The following is a 9,361-nucleotide window of genomic DNA, read 5'->3' on the forward strand; positions in this document are numbered from 1 at the left end:
TGGCCGGGAGCGGCCACTGCACTCCAGTCTGGGTGACAGAATGAGACTCCAACTCAAAAAAAAAAAATGAAACTTTAATAAAGGGAAAAATGAAATACAGAGCTTCCTGGCAAAATGCTAAAATGTCTGGAGAGAAACTCTCAGAGTCATCTGAGTAATGAGCCAGCTTAGTGCCCGGCCAGAATATGTCTGAGCCTGCGCGCATTTCCTCAGCTCTAACCGTGGATGCTAGAAGTGCACTTGAAAGGAAAATCCTCTCCTACCAGGCTTGAATTTCCCCACTGTCCTCCTAATCCATGGGTCGCCAGAGCCTTTGGAAAGTCACCTTGGTAAGGATTGAGGGCCAGGTGAGAATGGTAGTGGCCGGTGTGTCTGGGAGGCAGTGGCCTCCCGGAAGTTAATTATGAATATGATAATGGTGGTGGGAATGATGATGGCGATAAAGATGGTGATCATGACAGTGACGGTGGTGGTGGTGACGATGGTTTTGATGATGGTGATGGTGACACTGACGATGAAAGTGACGATGAAAGTGACGATGACGATGGTGACGGTGGTGATGATGTGACTGGTGAGGAGGAGGATGGATGAGGGGGAGGAGGGCCCAATAGATACACCTAAAATAAAAGCCTGTGTGACCCTGCGATTCACGTCTGGATTTAAATAAACTTATCCGTATATAAAGAACTCACCAAGGCCCAGGTGCTGAGCTAGGATCTTGCCCACCAGAGAGGCTCCCTCATGTGCCCAGTAGCTTAGGGGCAAGGGTACTCTCTGGGCTTTGATGGTGGGAGCGCAAGAGCCGAACTGGCCCAAACACCCATCACAGGAAGGTGGTGGCGACTGGAAGGCTCTCCTGCACCCACAGCTGCCACATTTCCCTAAAGCCCCAATGGCAACACCAGGAGCTCCTCTGCCGTTTCTTCCCCTGCATCAACCCCTGTGTCCAGCAGAGGCTGAGCCACGGGTAGAGACCAGAGGGTCTGTCTGAGAACAGGGTGGGCTCCATCATCTGCTTCCTCAGAAACTGCAGGCACCACAGAGATGGGATGGGTGAGTGTGTGGGAGGATGAGGAGAATGGCATAGGGATGAGAAGAAAGCAAGTGGGAAGAGCCAGGGTTCTGGGACCAGTGACATCTGGTTCTATTCCTGGGTCACCCTGGGCCAGCTGTGCAGCTGTGGGGAACTGGCTGAGCCTCTCTGAACCTCTATGTTCTCACTGTGGAAACGCAACAGATGCCTTTTCTCATCAGGAGGTGAGGATTCAATGCAACGTGGCTGGGTGTCCACAAACAGAGACACTCAGGGCGTGAAGCTGCTCATGTAACAATCCCTTCTGTGTTAGCCAACTCATGTCCACACTCACTTTTTCTCTACTGCCAGTTTCTGAACTGCGAGATATCTTCCAAGACTGTGTATAGAATTTGGGAACCCTGGTCCAATCCCAATGAAAATGTATGTTTTGGAGCTTAAGCTTTCCCTCTCTTTTAAAAATAGCAACTTTTTGGAGAGATCAGACTGTACTTTCTTCACTGGGATTTTTACCATAATGAGTGGTGTCTCCTGAGTCCCCATAAACGACATAAAGTATGAGCAAGAAAAAACAAATGGCCATGCTAAGCCAGTGAGCGGCTGAGGGCTGTCTGTTCCTGCAGCACAACATGGCTTGTTCTGGCAGACACCCCTCCTGATACTCTGGCTGTATGTAGCTGATCCTCTAGGATGGAGATGCAACCTTGGAGGAAGATGGGACCCAGATTGGCTGTGCTAATTCTACCTTCCAGTTGAACATGAGCTCCTGAAAGAAATTAGGCAGCATCACAGGAAAATCAGGCAAATCCATCATTCCTCCCACTTCAGAGTGTATGATCTGGGATTCATGTCTGCCATGCTGGTATTTACACTTTCAGTGGTTTGTCAACCCCTCTTCTGGCTTCCCTGTGGGCTTCTGGAGAAAGGGATCATCTGTCATCCCTCTCTGCTCACCACACACTTCCGGGCACAGGAAAGTCAGGAGAAGGTGGTCACTTGGCAGCTGCTGGAAGGCTGGAGGAGCCAGGTGGAGCTCCCAGGAAGAAGTGGGCTCTCCTGGGCTCTCCCATGGGCACCTCGCCTACTCGAAGGAGCTCCCAGCCCCCAAATTAATAACAAGTAGAGGAGCCCAGCTGCTGCAAGCTGTCTCAACTCAGGCACACAGCCAACCCAGTGCAGGCAGATGAGGACGCCGTCCATAGCAATGATGAAATCAATCAAGGAAAAGCAGACAGGAAGATGGATGGGGGTTGCAGGGCTGATGGGATCAGCTAGCACACCACTTGCAGGGAGCACATCTTGGACACAAGCTCAGGCTTCTGCAGGGGCCACAGTGCTATCAGGGAGGACTAGGGTGCTGGTCCTACAGCTTCCTCAGAAACCTGGCGGGAAGTGCTGACTGAGGTCTCACCTAGCCTCTGCTCCAGGTCTGGGCAGGCCAGATCAAGCAGATGCTGGCTGGACCAGGCAGACAGGTCACTGTCTTGTGACCCTGACAGGCTGTGAGAAACCCATGCCCGGCCACAGAGACCAGCGTGAGTGAGCTCTGTGAAGACACTCAGCTCAACTCAGCTGAATTAGCTGCTGTTGGTGGGCTCTGGGTATGTGCACGTGTGTGCACGTGTGTACACTTGTGTGCATGTGTGCGCACTTGTGCATGTGTGTGGGTGTGCATCTGTGTGCATATACATGCATGTGTACATCTGTGTGTGCATGTGTGCATCTATGCATCAGTATGTGTGTATATATGCATCTATGTGCATGTGTTTGCATGTATGTACACCTGTGTGTGCATCTATGTGAATCTGTGTTTGTGTGTTGTGTGTGCATCTGTGTCCACGTATGCATCCACACATGCATGTGTTCTCTAATTCCCCACACCTCGGCGTGAGGCTTGAGGATGACCCACTGAAGGATCCTGCAGACCTGGCCAGTGCCTCCCTGGAGAGAGGTGAGTCGAGGCAGGGAGGAAGGGCCATCAGGGCCGACCCCTCTGAATCTCCCCAGCCTTCTAGGGGATTCCAATCTAAACTGCAGCCTCCACAGCCTCACCCAGCCTTCCATCTGCCTGTACTGCTGCTCTACCATCAACCCCAGCGACTGCAGCTCATGTGCCTAGTGGGGGAGGGGACAGAGGCAGGCAGGGAAAGGCAGGAAGCTGTGGAGCACGACCCCTTTGCTAGAAACGCGGCTTTTCCCAGCCCTTGTTTAGCAGGACCCTTCACAGGGACTTTCAGCAGTCTCCACCAAGAGAATAATTTGAATTTAACAAATGAACCTGAGAGGTTGTGGCTGCATCACCCGGCAAGGGCCTTGGTAGAAGATGCTTCCTCCGTGCGTGTCATCAGGTTGCAGGGCTGGAAAACCAAAGTGTCGGTGACAGACAGGGCCGGCCTGCAGTTTGCTGGGATCTTGGGTCCAGCGATCAAGCAGCTCTGCCTGAACTCAGCGGTGCCTGGACCCTTTTCTGTGTCCACAGTTTCAGGAGTCAGGCACACCATGCCTCCACCTGCCTCCTCCTCCACCGGTCACTCTACAGGGCTGTGTCCCCCGCCTGGTCTCAGGGACAGGAAAGTTGCAGCCCTGACTAGGAGCCGGTCCTTGGGTAAAGCCAGTCAGGGAGGGGAATCTGAGAGCCCCGCTCATGGCTCCACCCTGCTGGTTATCACACATCGTGACAGACAGACAGCGTGGGAACCCCTACTTGTCAGGAGCATGCATAGCAGAGCAAGGAGGATTTGAACAGCCAATAAAAATGCCCAAGTTTTCAGCAACAAGGTACCTCAAAGTGAGACAGAGACAGTTGTCCACACATCCCTATGCCCCCTCCTGCTTTTAGCAGCAGACATCCCAGCTGCAACCCCGGACTCTCACCAGGGATTGCAATCCCAGCATTCCTTGGCAAGATCACATCTTTCAGCATCCCTTGCAGTACCAGTGCCACTTTTGAACAGTGGAACACAAGCGCCATGATGTGTGCAAATCTCGTGCGGTAAGGAAGCTCCTGCCTTGCTCGCTTGCTCCTTCCCAGCCTGCTGAGCTCAAGGTGCAGAGAGCAGCTTCAGCTGCTGAGAACGGACTACAGGCTATGGCAGAGACTTCTGTCTATGTCTAGTTAGGCCCCATCTCTCTCCCTCTTCGCAGGCCCCCCTATTCCCTGAGCACACCACTAGAATTCAGCCAGTTCATAACCCCACAGTGGCCTCTGAGCGTTCAAGTGAAAGGAAGAGTCGCACGTTTCTCACTGTAAATCAAAAGCTAGAAAAGACTGAGCAGGTCGAAAGCGTAGGCTGAAAGCCAGGCCTCTTGCGCCAAACAGCCAAGTTGTGCAAGCAAAGGAAAAGATCTTGAAGGAAATTAACAGGGCTCCTCCAGAGAACACACGAATGATAGGGAAGTGAATGGCCTCACTGCTGATTTGGAGAAAGTGTGAGTGGTCTGGATAGATCAAGCCAGCCATGACATTCCCTTAAGCCAAAGCCTAATCCAGAGTAAGGCCCTGACTCCCTTCAATTCCAAGAAGGCCGAGAGAGCTGAGGAAGCAGCAGAAGGAAAGTTGGAGCTGGCAGAGGTTGGCTCATGAGGTTGAAAGGAAGAAGCCGTTCCCATAACATACACGTGCAAGGTGAGGCACCCAGTTCTACAGAAGACCCAGCTGAGATCACTGATGAAGGTGGCCACTCAAAGGACAGATTTTCAGTGTAGATGAAACAGCCTTATAGTGAAAGAAGATGGGAGAGGTCAGTGCCTGCCTTCAAAGCTTCAAAGCGCAGGCTGACTCTTGTTGGGGGGTAATGCAGCTGGTGACTTTATGTTGAAGCCAGTGCTCATTTACCATTACAAAAACCCTAGGGCTCTTAAGAATTACACTAAGTCCACTCTGCCTGTGCTCTAGAAATGGAACTGCAAAGCCTGGATGCCAGCATGTCTGTTTACAGCATGGTTTGCTAAGGATTAAGCCCACTGTTGAGACCTACTGCTCAGAAGAGAACATTTCTTTCAAAATACCACTGCTCGTTGACAATACACCTGGTCTGATGGAGACTACAGGAGATGAATGTAGCTTCCATGCCTGCTAACACAACATCAATTCCAAGCCAATGGATCAAGGAGTAACTTTGACTTTCAAGTCTTACAATTTAAGAAACACATTTCATTAAGGGTACAGTTGCCATAGATAGTGAGTGATTCTTCTGAAAGACCTAGGCAAAGTAAGTAGAAACCTTCTGGAAACTCACCATTCCAGATGCCATTTAGAACACTGGTGATTCACAGGAGGAGATCAAAATATCCACATTCACAGGCGTTTGGAAGGAGTTGATCATGACTCTTGTGGATGACATTGAGGTGATCAAGACCGTGGAGAAGTCACTGCAGATGGGGTGGAAACAGCAAGAGAACTAGAATTACAAGTGGAGCATGAAGATGGCACGGAACTGTTGCAACCTCAGGTCCAACGCGAACAGATGAGGAGTGGAGACAGAGCCCACAGAAGACAGCAGAGCCAGACCAGAACCTGGGGGAGCAGGGCGGGGTGGGAGCGTAGGACGGAGTTGCTGTGGGCCAGTCCTGTCGGGGGGGAGCCAGGCAGGACCCCAGGCCCTCACATCCCTGGTAAGCCATGAATCCACATCAGGACTTCGCCCTGTTCCTTCCTCGGGCATCCTGAGTGCACAACCTGCCCTTGTGCACAGTGGCCATGCCACGACCTAGGGGTCCTGTCAGGAGCAAAGTCCTAAGTCCCAGGAACCATGAAGAGGACTCCTCCAGGGACCAGCAGGAGAACTAACTACAGCCCCACCCCCTCACATGGCCCCACCCCCTCAGTGGCCCCTCTTCATTCACACTGCCTCCTTGCCCATTCACAAGGCCCCGCCCCCTCCAGAGGCCTCTCCCCATCTCACCGGCCCCGTCCCCTCTCACAGTGACCCTGCACTCTCACACAGCCCCACCCCATCACAAGTGACCCACCCATTTGTGTTTCCTGCTCCTCCTGACAGTGCTGTCCACAGTCCCTTGCCCCTCCTCAGGCCCCCTCGGACCCCAGGACAACCCCTGCAGACTCTCCATCCCCACATGTTGAAGCATAGAGGAGATCAGCTGACTTATAAGGGCATTGCCCGGGGTCACATGTGCCCCATGATGCAACTGAGACTGTGAGACTGTGGGCAGAGTCTCACGAAAGATGGCCACACCCTCATCTCCCTGTCAGCCAGCTCTCCTCCCACTTCCATCTCCCTGGCAACCAACCCTCCTCTCACCTGGTCTCCCTGGCAACCAGCCCTCCTCTCACCCCTTCCACCCACCACCACCTCTCTCCCCCACCTGGAAGAACGCAGCAGCCCTGTCCTCCCCACACAACAGCAGATCAACTTTGCACTCAGATGCCTCCCTCCCTGCATAAGCCCCCAGGAGCTCCCACCCTCTGAGAACCATCCAGACTCCTTACCACCTGCAAGGCCCTGAGCCCGCAGAGACACAAGACCCTAACACTTCAGAAAGTAAAAAGAGATGTCACTGCCCTCTGCTGCCATCTATATAAGCGGACTGAGCATTCGGGGTTCTTTGTGGGAGCTGCCAAGTTGCTCAGAGACCTTCCTGCCCAGCCACAGTAGGCTCTGGGACAAGGCGGTCTTTGCTGGGGGCCCGATTTTACTGTCATCACCTGGAATGCTTAAGTCTTGCCTCTAGCAGGCCGTAAGCCTGTGGCCCCACCACTCGAGGTGTGACAAGTCCCCTGACGCTGAGCTGAGACATGGCCCTGGGCTACTCCAAGGCCTGAGAGGGAAGCCCAGGGAGGCCCTTCCAAGTGTTTTTTCTAGGAGACTCCATGTTCATCCTTCAGAACAGACCTGCAGACACATGCAGCAGGCCTTGGCTAGGAATTTCACCTCTGCAGGAACAGACACTTCCAAATCATGTCATAATGGATGAGTGACACTCTGAAATGTCTGCAAATCTGTATACAGCAGGAGGTCCATGATTGCTGGGCATAAGGACTCTAGTAATTAAACTGTAGGAGGAAACCTTTGTGCATTAATATGTATAGTAAAAGTTCGCAATAACACTTTTGCAAATATTTGACAACTGTCCACCCACTTAAAATACTGTCATATTGTTGTCTCTGCGGGCTCTTTGCTGACAAAATGTAATATTAGAAGCACTTCTGGGACGACAGAGGAAGGACCTCCAAACTCTGTTCCTCCACAAAAGCAATCAGAACAGTGGGATAAATGTCAGATGAACTATTCCAGAGCGCCAAAACTGACTAAAGGCTTGCAACAGTCCCGAGATCATTTATTCATCATCATCATCATCATCATGGCTGAATCCTGGCAGAAGAGCAAGCTGTGCGGCATTTTAACCTGCCCAATTTCAGGCCCCTCTCCCAGCCCCACAGCAGTCTGAAAAGCCAAGTGGTAGCTGTGAACTCAGCAGCCCCTGGAGGAGCGCAGTGGGTGTGGAGCACCCCACAAGCCCTGTTCCCAGTGAACTGCTCCATCTGACCAGCTGGCAGCTCCCTGAAAAGCTTCCTTCGCAGGGATTAATCCTCTTTGCCTGACCTGACTCCAAGCTCACTCTGCACAGCAGCCCTATCTTGGCATATTTGTCCTAAGTGATCAGTAGGAATTATTTATCATTGTAGCTGCCTGACACAGTGATACAAGTCAAAGCTAAGAAGAAGCCGTCCAAAAAAAAAAAAAATTAAAAAGGAATATTGCAGGATGACATGTCCTCATAAAGCTTTGAAAAACTCCGATGTATTCCTTGGAACTAAGAAGGCCACATGCATGCAGGGCTGTGTGCCTGCCCAGGAAAGAACTGAGAAGGCCCCAGTGCTCATCTCTGGCTGAACATGAGGCTCCATGCCAGCAGGCAGTGAGTGCCAAGGCAGGATTGTAAGTTGACTGCTAGATGTTACAGGCATTCCCCAATACACACACACACCCACAGAGCCCCTCAGCAAAGTCTGGAAGAATGATCATTTCAAGGCATTTGAGGAAATCTCTATCCGATCACTAACTGACCACTAAACTAAAAAGCAGATTTCAGTTTCTTCACACAAAAAAGAAAACAGGTTATAGAGAATTAGTCCAGGAAAGAGGCTAAAACAATAAAATAATGACAACAAATAGGCCAAGCAACAAACACTGGAGGGATGGGAACTGATTTCAGGAAAAATATACTTTTTAAATAATTTAAATGTATAATTAATATATATATAATTTTAAATGTCGAGTTTTGAAGAAAAAAATGAGACATGCAAAGGAAATATGTCCCATACCCAGAAAAAAAGCAGTCAATAGAAACTCTGCCTATGGAAGCTCAGATGAAGTTTCTAGACAAAAATTTCAAGTCAACTGTTATAAATATGCTCCAAGAATGTAAAAAAAAAAATCATGTCTACAAAGTTAAATGAAAACAGGCGAACAATGTTTCACCAAATATAAAATCCCACAGAGACGCGGGCTTTGGTCTGTTTGACTGAAGCTTTTATATAATGTGTTCAATAAACAGCTGAATTCTGAAAAAATGAAATAAAATACCACAAAGAGAAATTATTTTTAAAAATAAAATGTCTGGAGTTGTACGCTGGGCGCCAAAATATCATTCCCCAAGTATACTCCATCACGCCTGGCCACTCTGCCCTCAACCCTTGACCCGGCCAAATACGACATATCTCTAGAAACCCAGAAGGCACAAGCCGATCGGTTGGCCATAAGAGCCCAGCTTAAATGGGAGTACCTGCTTCAGTACAACGATCCTAACTGCCAAGGGCTCATCAAAGATCCTGTCTTGCTTTGTTGGACCTATGCAAGATCAGCAAATATCTATCCCAATTTCAGACCCACTCCCAAGAACTCACTCCTAGGAGCTCTGTGTGGATTTGGGTCCTTTTTCTTCTGGTATTATGTTTTCAAAACTGACAGGGATAAGAAAGAAACACTTATCCAAGAAGGGAAGCTGGATCACACATTTAACATCTCATATTAAGTCTGGCAATAATGACTATATGTATTCTTGCCTAAATACATCTTCTATTAGTCATCAAAAAACAAATTAATTAAATAAAATGGAGCTGAAAAGTACTGGAATTTTTTAAAAGCACTAGTGGAGATCAATGACAAATCTGAATACAGAAGAAGAAATCTTTAAACTTGAAGATGGCACAATTATGATTATGGAGTCAGAACAGAAAAAAAACAAGAAGAATGAATAAAATCCAGCATGGCCTCAGACCTGTGGGACACCAGCAAGCAAACCATCATACACAGAGTGGCAGTTCCAGTCAGAGAAGAAAGAGAGAAGTGAAGGAAATAATGGTTA

General features: G+C 49.7%; 1 pseudogene; it reads left to right on the plus strand.

The window, feature by feature from the left end:
- The first annotated feature begins 2,887 nt into the window (after positions 1 to 2,887).
- LOC110595920 lies at positions 2,888 to 9,083 on the plus strand (annotated as a pseudogene).
- Positions 9,084 to 9,361: the final 278 nt, after the last annotated feature.

The sequence above is a fragment of the Carlito syrichta genome, unplaced genomic scaffold (assembly GCF_000164805.1).
Source record: "Carlito syrichta isolate Samal-C Ts95f unplaced genomic scaffold, Tarsius_syrichta-2.0.1 Scaffold305214, whole genome shotgun sequence".
NCBI lineage: Eukaryota > Metazoa > Chordata > Mammalia > Primates > Tarsiidae > Carlito > Carlito syrichta.